Genomic DNA, 14,925 nt, shown 5'->3' with positions numbered 1-14,925 from the left:
AAGTCTTCTTTGATTTCCTTTAACAATGCTATGTAATTTTCTGTGTATAAGTCTTTACATCTTTAGTTAAATTTATTCCTAGGTATTTGATTTTTTTATTTACTACTGTAAATGGTATTTTTTTTCTTGATTTCCTCCTTAGATTGCTCATTATTCATGTACAAAAATGATACTGATTTTTGTGCATTTATATAATAACCTGTGACTTGACTGAACTCGTTTTTAAGTTCTAGAAGCTTTGTTGTAGATTTCATAGGGATTTCTATGTATAGGAGCATGTTGTCCGCAAATAGTGAAATTTTTACTTCTTCCTTTCCGATTTTCATACCTTTTATATCTGGTTCTTGCCCCAGTGTTTGAGCAAGTACTTCTAACACTCTGTTAAATAGGAGGAGTGATAGTGGGCATCCTTTTCTTGTTCCTGATCTTAGAGGGAAAGATTTTAGGATTTCACCACTGTATATCATGTTAGCTGTGAGTTTTTCATATATACCCTTTATCATGTTCAGAAAGTTTCCTTTTATTCCTATCTTTTGCAATGTTTTTATCAAGAAAGGGTGCTGTATTTGTCAAATGCTTTTTCTACAGCTATAAATACTATCATCTGTTTTTTTTTTCTCTTGATCTGTTTATGTGGTGTAGTATGATGATTAATTTTCTTATGTTGAAATATCCTTGCATATTAGGGATGAAACCCACTTGGTCATGGTATATAATTCATCTGATGTGTTGTTGAATACAATTAGCAAGAACTTTATTGAGGATTTTTGTATCTAGGTTCATTAGGGAGATTGGTCTGTAATTTTCCTTTTTTGTGTTGTCTTTGTTTGGCTTTGGCATTAGGGTAATGTTAGCATGATAGAACAAGTTAGGCAATGATCCTTCTATTTTAATTTTTTGGAAGAGTTTAAACAAGATCAGTGTTAGTTCTTTCCAGAATGTTTGGTAGAATTCACCTGTGAAGCCATCTGGCCCTGGGCTCTTCTTAATTGGGATGTTTTTAGTGACTGATTCTATCTCTTTACTTGTGATTCGTTTGTTGAGATCATCAATTTCTTCTTTTGTCAATGTAGGCAGCTTATGTGTTTCTAGGAATTTGTCCATTACTTTTAAATTGTCCTTCTTGTTGGCATATAGTTTTTCAAAGTATCCTTTCATGATACTCATCATTTCTTTTGGTCATTGGTGATATCCCCTTTCTCATTTCTTATTTTGTGTATTTGTATCTTCTCTCTTTTTTTCTTTGTTAGTCTAGCTAAGGGTTTGTCAATTTTATTGATCTTCTCAAAGAACTAGCTCTTTTTTTGCTTTATTTTTGCTAGTGCTTTCTTATTTTCTATTTTATTTAGTTCTGCTCTGATTTTTCTTATTTCTTCCTTTTTTTTTACTTTAGGCTTAGTTTGTTGTTTTTTTTACTAATTCCTTCAAGTGTGCAGTTATCAATTTTACTAATTCCTCCAGGTGTGATTTTAGCTCTTTCTTCTTTTTTGATAAATGAATTTATGGCTTTGAATTTCCCTCTCAGTACAGCTTTTGCTGCATTCCATAAGTTTTGATATGTTATGTTGTCATTTTCCTTAGTTTCAAGGTAATTACTGATTTCTTTTGAGATTACCTCTTGATCCACTGTTTGTCTCAGAGTGTGTGCTTAGTTTCCTTATCTTTGTGCCTAATCTGGTTCTCTGGCCCTTGCAGATTTCCAGCTTCATCCCATTGTGGTAAGAGAAATTACACTTTATGATTTTAATCTTTCTGAGTTCATTGAGACTTTCTCTGTGGCCTAGCATGTGATCTATCTTGGAGAATAATCCATGAGCACTTGAGAAGAATGTATATCCTGCTGTATTTTGGTGTATTGTTCTGTATATGTCTATTAGGTCCAGATCTTCTAATATATTATTCCAAGTCTTTGTTTCTTTATTGATTTTCTGTCGAGATGTTCTGTCTAGTGGTGATAATGGTGTATTAAAGTCCCCCACTATAATTGTAGAGGCGTCTATTTCTCCACTGAGTTTTTCTAGTTTTGCCTCATGTATTTTGAGGTGCCCTGGTTAGGTACATAAATGTTTATGATTGTTCTTTCTTCTTGTAAGATTATCTCTTTTACTAATATATAGTGTCCATCTTTGTCTGTCACAATAGTTTTGTATTTAAAAGCTATTTTGCCCTTTTTTGGTTATTGTTTGCTTGTAAATTGTTTTCTAGCCATTCACTTTCAACCTCCTTGAATCCTTGAGTCTATGGTGGATTTCTTGTAGATAGCATATAGATAAGTCATATTTTCTTATTCATTCTGCCAATATGTGTTTCTTGACTGGTGAGTTTAATCCATTAACATTCAGTGTTATTATCTCAAGGAATTACTTACATTAGCCATAGTTTCTTTGGGTTTATGTTGGTCATATGTTTTTATTTCTCTTTTTTGTCATTTTAGTTGTTCTTACACTCTCTTCCAACTCTGTCTCATCTGTTTTTTCCTTTCAGCCTGCAGAACTCCCCATAGTATTTCTTGAAGGGCACATTTCTTATTGGCATACTCTCTCGGTTTATGTTTTTCTGTGAATATTTTGAACTCTCCATCATGTTGAATGCCAGCTTTGAAGGATAGAGTGTTCTTGGCTGGAAACTTTTTCTATTAGTACCTTGACTATGTCATTCCACTGCCTTCTTGCCTCCATGGTTTCAGATGAGAAATCAGCACTTAATCTTATGGAGCTTCCCTTGTATGTGATTGTTCTCTTTTCTCTTGAGCATTGGATAGTTTGACAAGTATATGTCTTGGAGTAGGCCTGTTGGGATTTGTACTGTATGGGGTGCACTGCACTTCCTGAACATGTACATCCATCTCCCTCAATAGGTTTGGGAAGTTTTCATCCATTATTTCCTCCAACACCCCTTCTGTCTCCTTTCCTGCTCTTCTCCTTCTGGGATGCCTATAAAGCATATATTTGTACATTTTGCACTGTCTTTTAAATCCCTAAGTCCCTGCTAGATTTTTTTCTATCAGTTCTACCATCTGTTTATCTATCAGTTCTACTATCTGTTTGATTTCAGGTATTTCCACATCACTAATTCTTTCCTCTGCCTATTAAAATCTGCTGCCATTTGCTGACAGTGTATTTTTGATTTCTTGGTTTGTGCCATTCATCACAATCATATCTGTTATCTTTTTATGTATGTTTACAATTTCTTCAGTATGTTTGCCCAGTTTTTTCTTTTTTTTAAGATTTATTTTATTTATTTCTCTCCCCTTCCCCTTCCCCCCACTGTCTGCTCTCTGTGTCCATTCACTGTGTGTTCTGCATCTGCTTGCATTATCCAGTGGCATTGGGAAACTGTGTCCCTTTTTTGTTGCATCACTTTGCTGTATCAACTCTCCATGTGTGCAGTGCCACTCTTGGGTGGGCTGATATTTTTTTAAACAGGGTGACTCCCTTTATAGGGTGCATTCCTTGTGCATGGGGCACCCCTATGTGGGTATGCCCCTGCATAGCACAGCACTCCTTGTGCACAGCAGCACTGCACATAAGCCACCTCACCACACGGGTCAGGAGGCCCTGGGGACCAAACCCTGGACCCTCCATATGGTAGACAGATGCTCTATCAGATGAGCCATGTCCACTTCACCCAGTGTTTTCTTAATATCCTTAGTCTCTTTCTACACTTCATTAAGTTGGTCTATGATATTTGTTTGGAAAGCTTTGATTAGTTGTTTGATGTTCTGCTCCTCTTCCTGGCTTTTAGTTTGTTCATTGGACTGGGCCATGTCTTCCTGTTTCTTGGTATGGTTTGAAATTTTTTGTTGCTGTTTGGTCATCATTTTATCATGATGGGTTTGTTCAGTTGATTAGCTTCTCCCTCTAGCCTAGGGTTTTTAGTTGCTGTTTGTGTGTGTGTATTAAGTTTTCTCTTTCACACTTTTTTCTTCTTATTGTTTTTCTTTGCTGTTGTCTAAATTCCCTTGAAGGAAAAAGATTAGGGCCAAGGAAAGCAAAAGAGGTAAGAAAAGAAAAAGTATAACGGTAATATTGATAGTAAAGGTTAGCAGAAGAACCATATAAGACCTAGGAAAATGAATATTTAACTCATGTAAGCACTGTAGAGTTATAGAAATAAAAAAGTGGAATACCTACAATTAGATGGGAAATTGAATATGGAGAAGAATACAGTATGCATTAAAAGGCTAGTGTGATGAAGAGAGAGGGAAAGAAAAGAGAAAGAACAAAAACAGAAAGTTTTTAAAAAGGTAGAAAAGAGAATAGAAGAATTAGAAATAAAAAGTCAGAAAAATTGGGGACTAAGCAAAGAGAGGTTGACTATAAGAGCAACAGCAGAAAGTGGAAGATAGAAAGATGTAGGAAAGAAAAGAGGAAATTGAGGAAGAGGAAACACAGCAAACAGGAAACCAGGAGCAGGACCTAATTTTTAAAAAAAGAACAAAGGAAAAAAAAGGTGAATTAAGAGGAAAGAAAGACAAGAAAACAAAAAAAAATAGACAAACCCACAAGCAAGGAAATCAACCAAACACTAAGGAAAAACAGTTTTCCCTCTTAAGCCCCTGGGGCTTCTCAGGCTGCCAGTATTTATCAATCAACTACCCTGAAGCTTTCTCACTGTAGATTTTAAACTGGGTTTTAGTGAGTAAACTAAGTTAAATTATATAACAAAAGTAACCTTTTTTTTTTTCAAGGAAAAATAAGAGATCCAAGGGGAACTAATACAAGAATAGTGTTTATGTTTTTCTGTCCTAAAGTATCAGCTAGATGTTTAATATCCCAGTGGGTCACTACTCTAAGATGAGCTGGGAATCCAACTAGAGATCTTGTATATTCAAGGTGGAAAGTCCTTTATTGAGTTAAACTTTCTTGGTGGATTGATTAGTAATTAAGAAATAGTCCCTCTCCCTGGGGCAGGATTGACCCTTTGCAATTGGATAAACTGCTGATTAGGAATCTGTCCTTTCCCCTTAATATTCTAACTGCTTTCTCTCCCAGGGCAGCAGGAAGCAATAAACTGTATGAGAGTTCCTTTTTGAAATTCAAATGGGACTCTGGTGATTTAACTCACCACAGAAAAAAACGACTTAGTCTTTTTGAGAGAGAGCACCCACTCCCTGCAGGGAACCCTAAATATGCTCTTGGAAGCTTATTAAGCACTTCCTACTGTCCCCCTCCCTTAGCTGACTTGCACAGGACTAGTTAATTGCCTGACTTCACCTTCTTCCAGACCAATTTTCCCTATCCCAGGATATTTAGATGAATCAGGCTACCTCAGGAGATTTGCCTCTCTCCTCTTCCTGGTTTCTCCTCAAGCCAGCTGGTATGCTCCTCAAAGCCCAAAAAAGGAGGCAGAGACAATTGAACCTGCACTCAGGGTACCCTGCTCCACCCTTCACCAGAACCCTCCCACTCTGAGTTTGTCTTCTCCAGCTGAGTGACTGGCAAGGGTCAGGGATCACCATGGCTTCCTGCCCCGAGTTAGGGGTTTAGCCATCCCACAGCTCCACCCTCAAGCACCAGAAATTCATGGTTTTACCTTGAGCAATCATTCTTTAGGCCTTGCTCTCTCCAGATTGATGCCCCGAACCCTCTGCTTTGTGGGTTCCCAAAACAGATCACTCAGGCAGGATTTGCCCCTACTCAGCCAATTTTTGTAGGAGAGATGATGTGGGTGTACTTAATTAGACACCATCTTGCCCCTCTGGTCGGGAGCCCACTTTTTCAAGTGAACTTCTAAGATGTGCAATCTTATTGGCTGAAAACTTCTCCAAAATGGTGATTGTAATTCTAAATTATCCTTACTGGTGTTCTGATACTTGGTGTTAAATAGACACAACTCTGTGCCCCATAATTCTTAAACATAAAAGTTACTAGGGTGCCAGCTTGTGGAGGTCTCTTAGAATTTGAGGATCCTATAGCAAACTAGTAAACAAAATACTGCAAAGTGCACAGTGGAATTGCTGTGAACAAAACCATAGGTTAGGGATTCAGGTCCCTCCTGCTGAGAAATACCAGCCTTTTAACCCCTGAACTGAACTCAGTGAGATCCGAAAGCTTCTACACAAAAGAGAGTGGAACTCTTCCAGGAGAGGAACTCACCAACGACTGTGACAGAAAGTGCAAAGGACAGTGAACACAATGGTTTCCAGAGGGTACCATGCCTGTCATTCAGATTATTTGCAGAGTCATCAACAGTTTCTTTCAGCCCCTTTCATGGTCACCAAAATAACTGTTAAAATAAAAACTTGGGTAACATTTGGTGAAATCTCCGAGAATTTTATTATTCATGAATTGGGAAGATTCCAATCACTAGGAGGCAGAGAAAAAATGAAGAGTGCAAAAGGTTTTTATAGAGAGAAAAAGGAAGTACATTGGCAGAAAATTTTCATTGGTTAATGCAGATAGCATTTCCTAATATGGTTGGCACTGGTAGTTGCTTGACAATGAGGAAGTTAGCTGGTGTAAGAATAGGAATTTGGCAATAGCTTGTTGGCTGATTAAATTCTGTTTTCTGAGTGAAACCAGCATTTAGAGGGAATAGAAATTTATTTTGATTTTGGTTTTGCTGACATGGGGCTTAGCATAGGCACCTCCACTTGGGCCTACTAGATTTTATTTATCACTATTACTTTTAGTTTTAGTTTAATGCTATCTAATGCCATGGCCTTTTTTGCTCATATGTTTTCTAAACAGTTTTAAATATCCCTTCTCACATTGACTGATAAAAGTAATTTTTCATATCTTATAATGAAAGAAATATTAAATATTCCATGAGATGAAATAAGTGGCTATATTAAAATAATATTTTATAACAATATCTGATAAAAATCAATGCTTATATGTAACTGAACAACAGCAAGTCTGAAAAAAAAATCATGAAATATTTTTATCCATGGTTTTTGTCCAAAGTATCTTGAAAATTTTGGTAAGCACAAGAGCATTTTATTTCCATTCCCCAAAAAAACACAATTTTCATTAAGTAGATTACTTTGGCCTTCATAAATTTGAAAAAAATTCCCAACATGGGTCAAAACACTCCTCCCTCTTTCCTGTGGACCTTATATTATTAAAGTGGGAAATGCAAACTCAGATACCTTCAGAGGCCAAGCAGCTACCTCATAACATGTGAAGTGCCTGGTGGAAGACAGCTGAGGTACAGAACCAGGCAGATCTAGAGAACAGAGGCCCTACCTAAAGACATTCAATTTCCAAAACCCAGATATGAGACAAACAGAACCCCTATAAGGCTTGATTTGGTGACCCAGCCTGATATACACTATGCCTCAGTCTAGTCCCAAATAACTCCTTTATTTCTACCCTGAGATTGATGAGAGGTGAATTTTATTTACCAAGGAAAATCCCTAGGAAGACAGAGGTGAGGATTTTAGAACATTCCCACAATTAGGGTAGGTTTTACTTCCTGAAACAAATTAAATTTAGGGCTTACAAAATCAGAGAAAATCAGTAAGCAGCTATTATTGTCACCGTGGTATCAATGAGCCTTACCTTGTCATCTGTTTATTTCTGAGAACTTTAAAGTGTAGTTTTAAAACAGAAGGGAGGAATGCAGATTTCTGAGGTTGGGATAATTTTCTTTCCTCTGAGGATAGGAAGTGGTTAGGGAGAAGACATCTAGAAAACCTCTTTTTGGGAAATAGAATGTAAGGCACCTTTGAACACAAAATTGAGAGGCGATGATTTCCTCTTAGAAAGAAAAAAAGAGAGAGAGAAAAGCACAAAGAGAAAGCACCTTACTCAAGAAGATCTTGTACTCCTAAATTTAGTACTTCGGATCATGATGTTAAAATATTTAAAAGCAGTCTCCTCTGACCCGAAGGAACTAGAAGCAGGCTTTTCATTCCATATTATTGTCATTTCTGTGTCTGAAGAGAATCACAGTCGTTTCTAATAAACCAGCTCAGAAATGAGGTGAAACTGAAGGAAAGACAGCCCAGTGCAGATGTTTCAGGAAGCAATGTGCTTCCCATGACATTGTTCCTATACAAATGCATCTGGGAAGTAGCATGATAGGTTGAAAATTTCATAAGAAGATAAAAATAAAAACCCACCCAACTTTGTAATGTATCTTTTACTTCAGCAAAAAGAGCTTGAATGAGTCACTCAGCAGGGAATCCTGAGTGGGATGGGGTGCTCTGAGGCACAGGGAGGGGGGAAAGATAAAGGGTATCTGCCAATAGAAAAATCATTTTAAAGACTTGGCTTGAGGCACATATGACCAGGCTTGTCCTGCTGCTGCCCTTGCGCTCTCAGTTCCCCTTCTCCTCCATCCCTTATAAGAGAAGCAATATAGGATTAAGGAAGTAAAATTCTAGCTCATTCATGAGACTTAGTAAATTGAAGGGCCTCTATCAGCAGGTGACATAGTTTTCTTTATCATGGGTAAAAGCTGAATTGCCTTTACTATTGCTGTTACGAATATTTATTAATATAATTACATCTTTATTGTTATAAATACATTCACCTCTCAAGTATTTTTCTCGGCATACATTTTTACCATTACATCCTGTGACACCTAATTTGAAACAGAGCATTAATTAAAGGGGACTTACTTCCTTACACTACTCACTGTATACTAATGATTTCTAAACGTTTACTTCTTATAATCATATTTTCCTTTGATAATGCATACCTAATTTCTATTAAGTTTGAAAATAATAAATATGGCACCTTGTGTGAGATAAAAATGCTGACGTTACATATTTTATCATTTGTATTATTCATTCAATAACTGCCATTGTTTTGCGCTTATGCAAAACAAATTGCATAACTTTTAAAAAGATATATACAAGTCATAAAATGGTTGAAAAGAGCTTCTTCATAAAATGTGCATGCAAATTGGCTTTAATTAATGGTTTTATTAAAGTGTGCTATATATTTTAGATTTCATAAATGGCATATTTCCATGTTTTAAATATTTTTTCTGTAGGAAAGAACCATGTGATTCTTGTAGTAGGTATTTTTAAGTAATATTTTCTTTCGGGTGTGTGTCCAGACTAGTTTTGCCACAAAAAGGTTTTAGGCCTAATTAGACAATAGCTAGGTTTGAGCTGAAGGTTAGAAAGTTAGTGTTTTGACCTGATGTTCCAATGAATTTCTAGAATTTGTGACAAGTTAAAAGCATCTGAAAATTCCACATCATGACTTTACAAAAAGTACATACCATCAGTTAAGTGGGGCCTGGTATTAGCTTGATCAACAATTCATATACGTGTTGTATTTAAGCAAACATCTATCTAGAAAAGCTGCTTTATTCAAGAAAATTTGAAGAAACTGTGGTGGTAGCAGTTCCCAAATGCAATTTCTTCAAGTTTCATTCTTTTGAAGTCCAACAATTGCCACAATGGTATCTTCCTTGTCTAACAAATAGTAGACCTTTAGAAAAATATAAGAGTAAAAAGGTAAATGTAAAGCCATGCAGAAACGAAATCCAGCAGTTTTTCTGATCATTGAGGCACCAAATGTCTGACATTGTATTTAGATGTATCTTGATACTGTGTCATAGGTTTATCTGCAATCCCACAAATTCCTACTCCAACTTTGCCAGTTACACTTTCAGGTGAAAAAAGATACTCCTCTTAACCTGTCCTTTTTGTTTTTTAGAATAGGCTCTGTTGTTGAACTGTTGCCATTTCACCTTCTAGTCCTCTCTTTCCTGCTCAAGTTCTTTTATTCTCTGGGCTCTTTTTCAAATTTTCTTCTTTTTATATTCACACTGCTGGGCAATCATTTATTTTTTTGACATGGGTTTATTGCCACTGTCCTCCTGTGCCTTCCTTCTACAGGCTTGAGATTCCACAGTGGAGTCACTTTAGCATTCCCAAAGCCAGCAAAGGTGATTGCAGAGGTGCCATTTTTATCTTTCCTCCATCTCCGTTTCCTAACACTCTCTATCCTCACTCCAGATTGCCATGCACTTATCTCCTATTTTCCAGGTATGAGTGGGCTGAATAGAAGCAAAACTGTCTGACCTTGCAAGTTTCAGGAGGTTGAGTCAAAAGAAGATCTTTGGTTAGTTCCATAACTTCCTGTCATTTTTTTTTTTTTAATTTTGGTAAATATTCATTTTCCCCATTTCCAGATAGGCTTCAACTTACTGGAGCTGGGCTTTGTAGCTTGCGAACTGCTTTGCTTAGATCCTCTGACATCTTTTGTGGGGTTAGAGAAAGGGCTCAGGGAAGGAGGCAGGGCAACTGAGCCCAGTGGTGGTGGCCGCCACAGCAACAGTAGGGAAAACGTCCACAGCAACAACAAAACAATTCAGTCTGAAATGGAAGAAATTGGTTGGCAATGAGCTATGTCATATTTAATTGTCTCTATCTCATTTGTTTTTCTCTTTTCTTTAAATCGTGGAAGCATATATACAAGATAAATCTTCCCATTCCAACCCCTCCCAAGTACACCATTCAGTGGGAGTACTTACATTCCCAGTGTTCAAAGAGTGTGCTATTTAATCTCATCATGATCCATTACTATAACTTAACCTTCATCCCCAAAAGAAACCCCACACTCATTTTGCATGAACTCCCCATTTACCCTGCTACCACCCCCTTTAACCTGTACTCTACTTTCCCTTTATGAGTTTGCATATTCTCTGATATTTTCTTAAATATGAGAAAGATATTTAACACCTGTTTTACTGTGGTGAAGCTGCTGAAAGCAAAATATCAAAAATGGATTCCTTTTACAATAGGAATTTATAAGGGTCAAAACTTACACTTCTGAGACCACAAAAATGTCCAAACCAAAGCATCAGCAGAAAGGCTTTCTCAGACTCAAATCAGGACAGCATCCTAAATCTATAACGATCTTGTTTGCTTTGATCTTAAATTAATTTCAATAGCATACATTAACCATGTTCCTACCCCCCCCAAATCCCCCATCTTTATGTAGTTCTTGTCACAAATTACATATTTATACATTTTGAGTCCAAAACCATTGTTTTATCAGTAAATGTTATGCATTTGCCTTTTATATCCTGTGGAGATAAAAAGTGAAGTTACAAATCAAACACAAACTAGTAACGGCATTTATATTTACCCATGTCAATATCTTTACTGAAGATCTTTATTTCTTCATGTGGTTCCAGTTAATTGTCTTTCCTTTCAACCTCCCAAACTCCCTTTGCCTTTCTTGTAGGCTGGTCTAGTCTTGTTGATCTGGAATTGTCTTAATCCCTTTTACTATATATTTTTATCAGAGAAGTTATGAGTTCTTCCTGAAGAACCAACTTTTGGTCTTGTTAATTCTATTTTGTTGTTGTTCTTGTCATTCTCAATTTCATTTATTTCTGCTCTGATCTTTGTTATTTCATTCTTTCTGCATGCTTTGGGTATAATTTGGTGTTCTCTTTCTAGTTCCTCCAGCTGTGTATTAGATCATTGATTTTAACTTTCTCCTTTTTTAATGCAAGCATTTGAGGGCTATAAATTTCCCTGTTGGCACTGCCTTTGCTGAATCTCATAGGTTCTATTATGTTGTGTTCTCGTTTTCATTCATCTCGAGATATTTACTGATTTGTCTTGCAATTTCTTCTTTGACTGATTGATTATTTAAGAGTGTGCTGTTTAATCTCCACATATTTGTGAATTTTTCATTTTTCTACCTGTTGTTGACTTCCAACTTTATTCCATTATGACCAGAGAAAGTGCTTGGCATAATGTCAATCTTTTAAAATTTATTAAGATCTGTTTTGTGACCCAATGTATGGTCTATCCTTGAGAAATAGCCATGAGCACTTGATAAGAATCCTGCTGTTTTGGGTACAGTATTCTGTATATGTCTATTAGGTTTAGTCTACCTATATTATTCAAGCTCTCTGTCTTTTACTGATTGTCTGCTCAGATGTTCTATCCTGCTGAGAATGCTGTATTGAAGTCTCCAACTTTTATTGTAGAGACATCTATTTCTCCCTTAACTTTTGCCAATGTTTGCTTCATGCAATTTGGGGGCATCCTGGTTAGGTGCATGTGGCAGTTGGATATTATTGATGAATTCCAAAAAAGAAATTTTGGTTATGTTTGTAAACTGGTCTGTTTTCTGGGCATGCATGATTCCCTTTGATTATATTAAATGCAGAGATTTCACTTTTTTTATTAAATTAAGATCAGGGCTTTGATTGGACATGTCAATAGGATGTTGAGCTCCCACTCCCTTGGGGTGGACACTCACACAGAAAATGACATGGCAGAGGAGAGAGCTTAGTTTTTGATGCTGGATCCTGGGAAGAGTGCCCAGTTGTTCACCTGAGAGTTCAAAGCTGCCCTGGTGGGGAGAGCAGAGCAGCTGAACCCAGAAAGAGATAAGCCTTATGACAGCCTACAGCTGGAAGAAGCTGGGACCATGGAGCCTTAAGAGGAAGAGGAAGGCTGAACCCTCACAGAGTCCACAGCCATCTTGTTCCAACATGTGGTAACAGACTTTGGTGAGGGAAGTAACTTACTCTTTACGGCCTTGTGACTGTAAGCTTCTACCCCAAATAAATAACCTTTATAAAACCCAACAGATTTCTGGTACTTTGCATCAGCACACCTTTGGCTGACTAATACATTAAGCCTCCTATATTAGTATGGGGATGGAGCCACAAGGGTGTCCAACACTCTAATCCATGTAGGCCAAAAGTGGCTACAGTTGCCTGAAAAGACTGAGGGCGCAATATCCCTCCTTCTTCGTGTCCAGGGCCAGGGATGGAGCCACAGATGTGTCCAACTGTCTAGTCTGTGCAGGCTGAAAGCAGCTTCAGTTTCCCGGAGAAGCTGTGGTAGCACTGTACCTCCTCCTGCCTTGTCAAGGTTGGGGATGGAGCCACAGGAGTGTCCTAACATCTAGTCCATGCAGCTGAAAATGGCTACAGTTGACCAGACAGGCTGAGGAAACACTGCCTCCCTCCTGTCTTATTGGGGGTGGGATGTAGCCAAAGTTTGCCAAACAATCTAGTCCACGCAGGTCGAAAGGAACTGCAGTTGCTTAGGGAACACTGTCCCTCTACCTGCCTTGTCAGGGGTGAGGATAGAGTCAGATATGTGTGCAGCAGTCTAATCTATATGGGCCAAAAGTGGCTGCTGTTGCCCAGAGAAGCTGTAGTAACACTATCCTTCCTCCTCCCTGTTGAGGACAGAGCTAGAGCCACAGATGTGTCTAACAGTCTAGTCTATGTGTGCCAAAAGTGGCTGCAGTTGCCTGGAGTGGATGAGGGAGCACTATCCCTCCTCCTGCCCTGTCAGGTGTGGGGGTGGAGTCAAAGATGTGTCCAACAGTCTAGTCCATGTAGTCCAAAAGCAGCTGCATTTTCCAGAGAGACTGGGGAAAAACTAACCTGCCCCTGTCCTATTGGGGAGCAGGGATGGAGCCACAGATGTCCAACAATCTAGTCCATGAGAGCCAAAAGTGACTACAGTTGCCCAGAGAGGCTGGTGCAAGTCCCCTCAATTCCTCCCTGCCAAATATGGAGCTGGAGCCCAGGCTAGGGCAGCAAACTGACCCGGGTGGAAAGAAGCCGGTTTTCAATCATCCTTGCATACCCTTATGGTGGGGTGGAGTTCAAATAGAAGCTACTAGTCACTTTCTGATTTGTACCAGTTCAAACTTTAGCTGTTTTTAGGACTGGACTTCAACCAGCTGAATTTATTAATCAATAGCTGAAGTTGGTATCCAAGCTGTCTCTTCCTCCCCCATTTTTGGGAGCTTCCAACTCCAGCCAGAGAATAGTTTACAAGACAACATCTTGCACCACCAATGGGGGATGGGTACTGGCCTCCACAGTGTTGAGTACTCTGTTCACAAGTTTTTACAGCAGATGGACAATCTCCTTCCATTCTTCCAGGGATGTTGCAGGATGTTCTTCTGGTCTCCTGAGTCCCCTAAACAGGTGATTTAGATATCTCTGGCTGATTCCTAACTGCACTGTAGGACAAGTTGACTCTTGGAGAGTCTTATTCTGCTGCCATCTTGCGTCTCCCTCCCCTCCCTCACTTTTGAAAGACAGTTTTGCTGGATATAGTATTTTTGGGTGGCAATATTTTTTTAAAATGTATTTTTAATACAGGACTTGTGAACTTACAAAACAATCATGCACATGTTCCCATACGACATTTGGGTGGCAATATTTTAGCACTTCAATTATGTGTGCCCACTGTCTTGTCATCTCCAAGGTTTCTGATGATAAATCAGAATTTAATCTTATTGAGGGTCCCTTATATATGAAACTTTGCTTCTCTCTTGCAGCTTTTAGCATTCTTTTTTATCTCTGGCATTTGATAGTTTGATTATAACATAGTATGGTGTAGGTCTATATGGATTTATTCTGTTTGCAGTTTGCTGAACATCTTGAATGTATATATTCGTGTCTTTCATTAAATCTGGGAAGTTTTCAGCCATGATTTCCCTGAATATTATTTCTGCTCCTTTCTCTCTCTCTCTTCCTTCTAGAATTGCCACAATGGTATACTTAATGGTGCACCACAGGTTCCTTTGGCTTTCTTCACTTTTCTTCAGTGTTTCTTCTTTCTGCTCCTTAAACTAGATGATTTCAATTGTCTTATCTTAAAGTTCACTAATTCTTCTGTCAGCTCCAATCTGCTTTTGAACCTTCTAGAGAATTTTAAATATCTGTTACTATAGACTTCATTTCTCTTTGTATACTTTTCATAATTTCCATCTTTCTATTGATGGAAATGTTTATCTATCATTTTTCTGATTTCCTTTAGTTCTTTGTACATGTTTTCCTTTAGCTCTTTGAGCATATTTAGGGCCATTTTTAAAGTCTTTGAATGTCCTAGGTCTGATCCTCCTCATTGATGATTTATAATTCCTTAATTCTCTCCTTTGTTTGGGCCATTATTGCTTATTTCTTTTTATGTTTTTTAATCTTTTGTTGAAATCTGCACATTTTGATATTTTAAAGTGTTAT

At 37.8% G+C, this 14,925-nt stretch overlaps 1 protein-coding gene and 1 pseudogene across 7 annotated transcripts in view; one reads left to right on the top strand and one right to left on the bottom strand.

Moving 5' to 3' along the window:
* The window catches only part of ROBO2 (roundabout guidance receptor 2), a 1,471,152-nt gene that overhangs the window by 417,959 nt on the left and 1,038,268 nt on the right, over positions 1–14,925 (top strand). The window lies entirely within an intron of this gene.
* On the bottom strand, positions 9,464–11,956 carry LOC101436271 (survival of motor neuron-related-splicing factor 30-like; annotated as a pseudogene).

Source organism: Dasypus novemcinctus, chromosome 4 (genome assembly GCF_030445035.2).
Source record: "Dasypus novemcinctus isolate mDasNov1 chromosome 4, mDasNov1.1.hap2, whole genome shotgun sequence".
NCBI lineage: Eukaryota > Metazoa > Chordata > Mammalia > Cingulata > Dasypodidae > Dasypus > Dasypus novemcinctus.
This window is presented reverse-complemented; position numbering and strand designations above follow the sequence as displayed.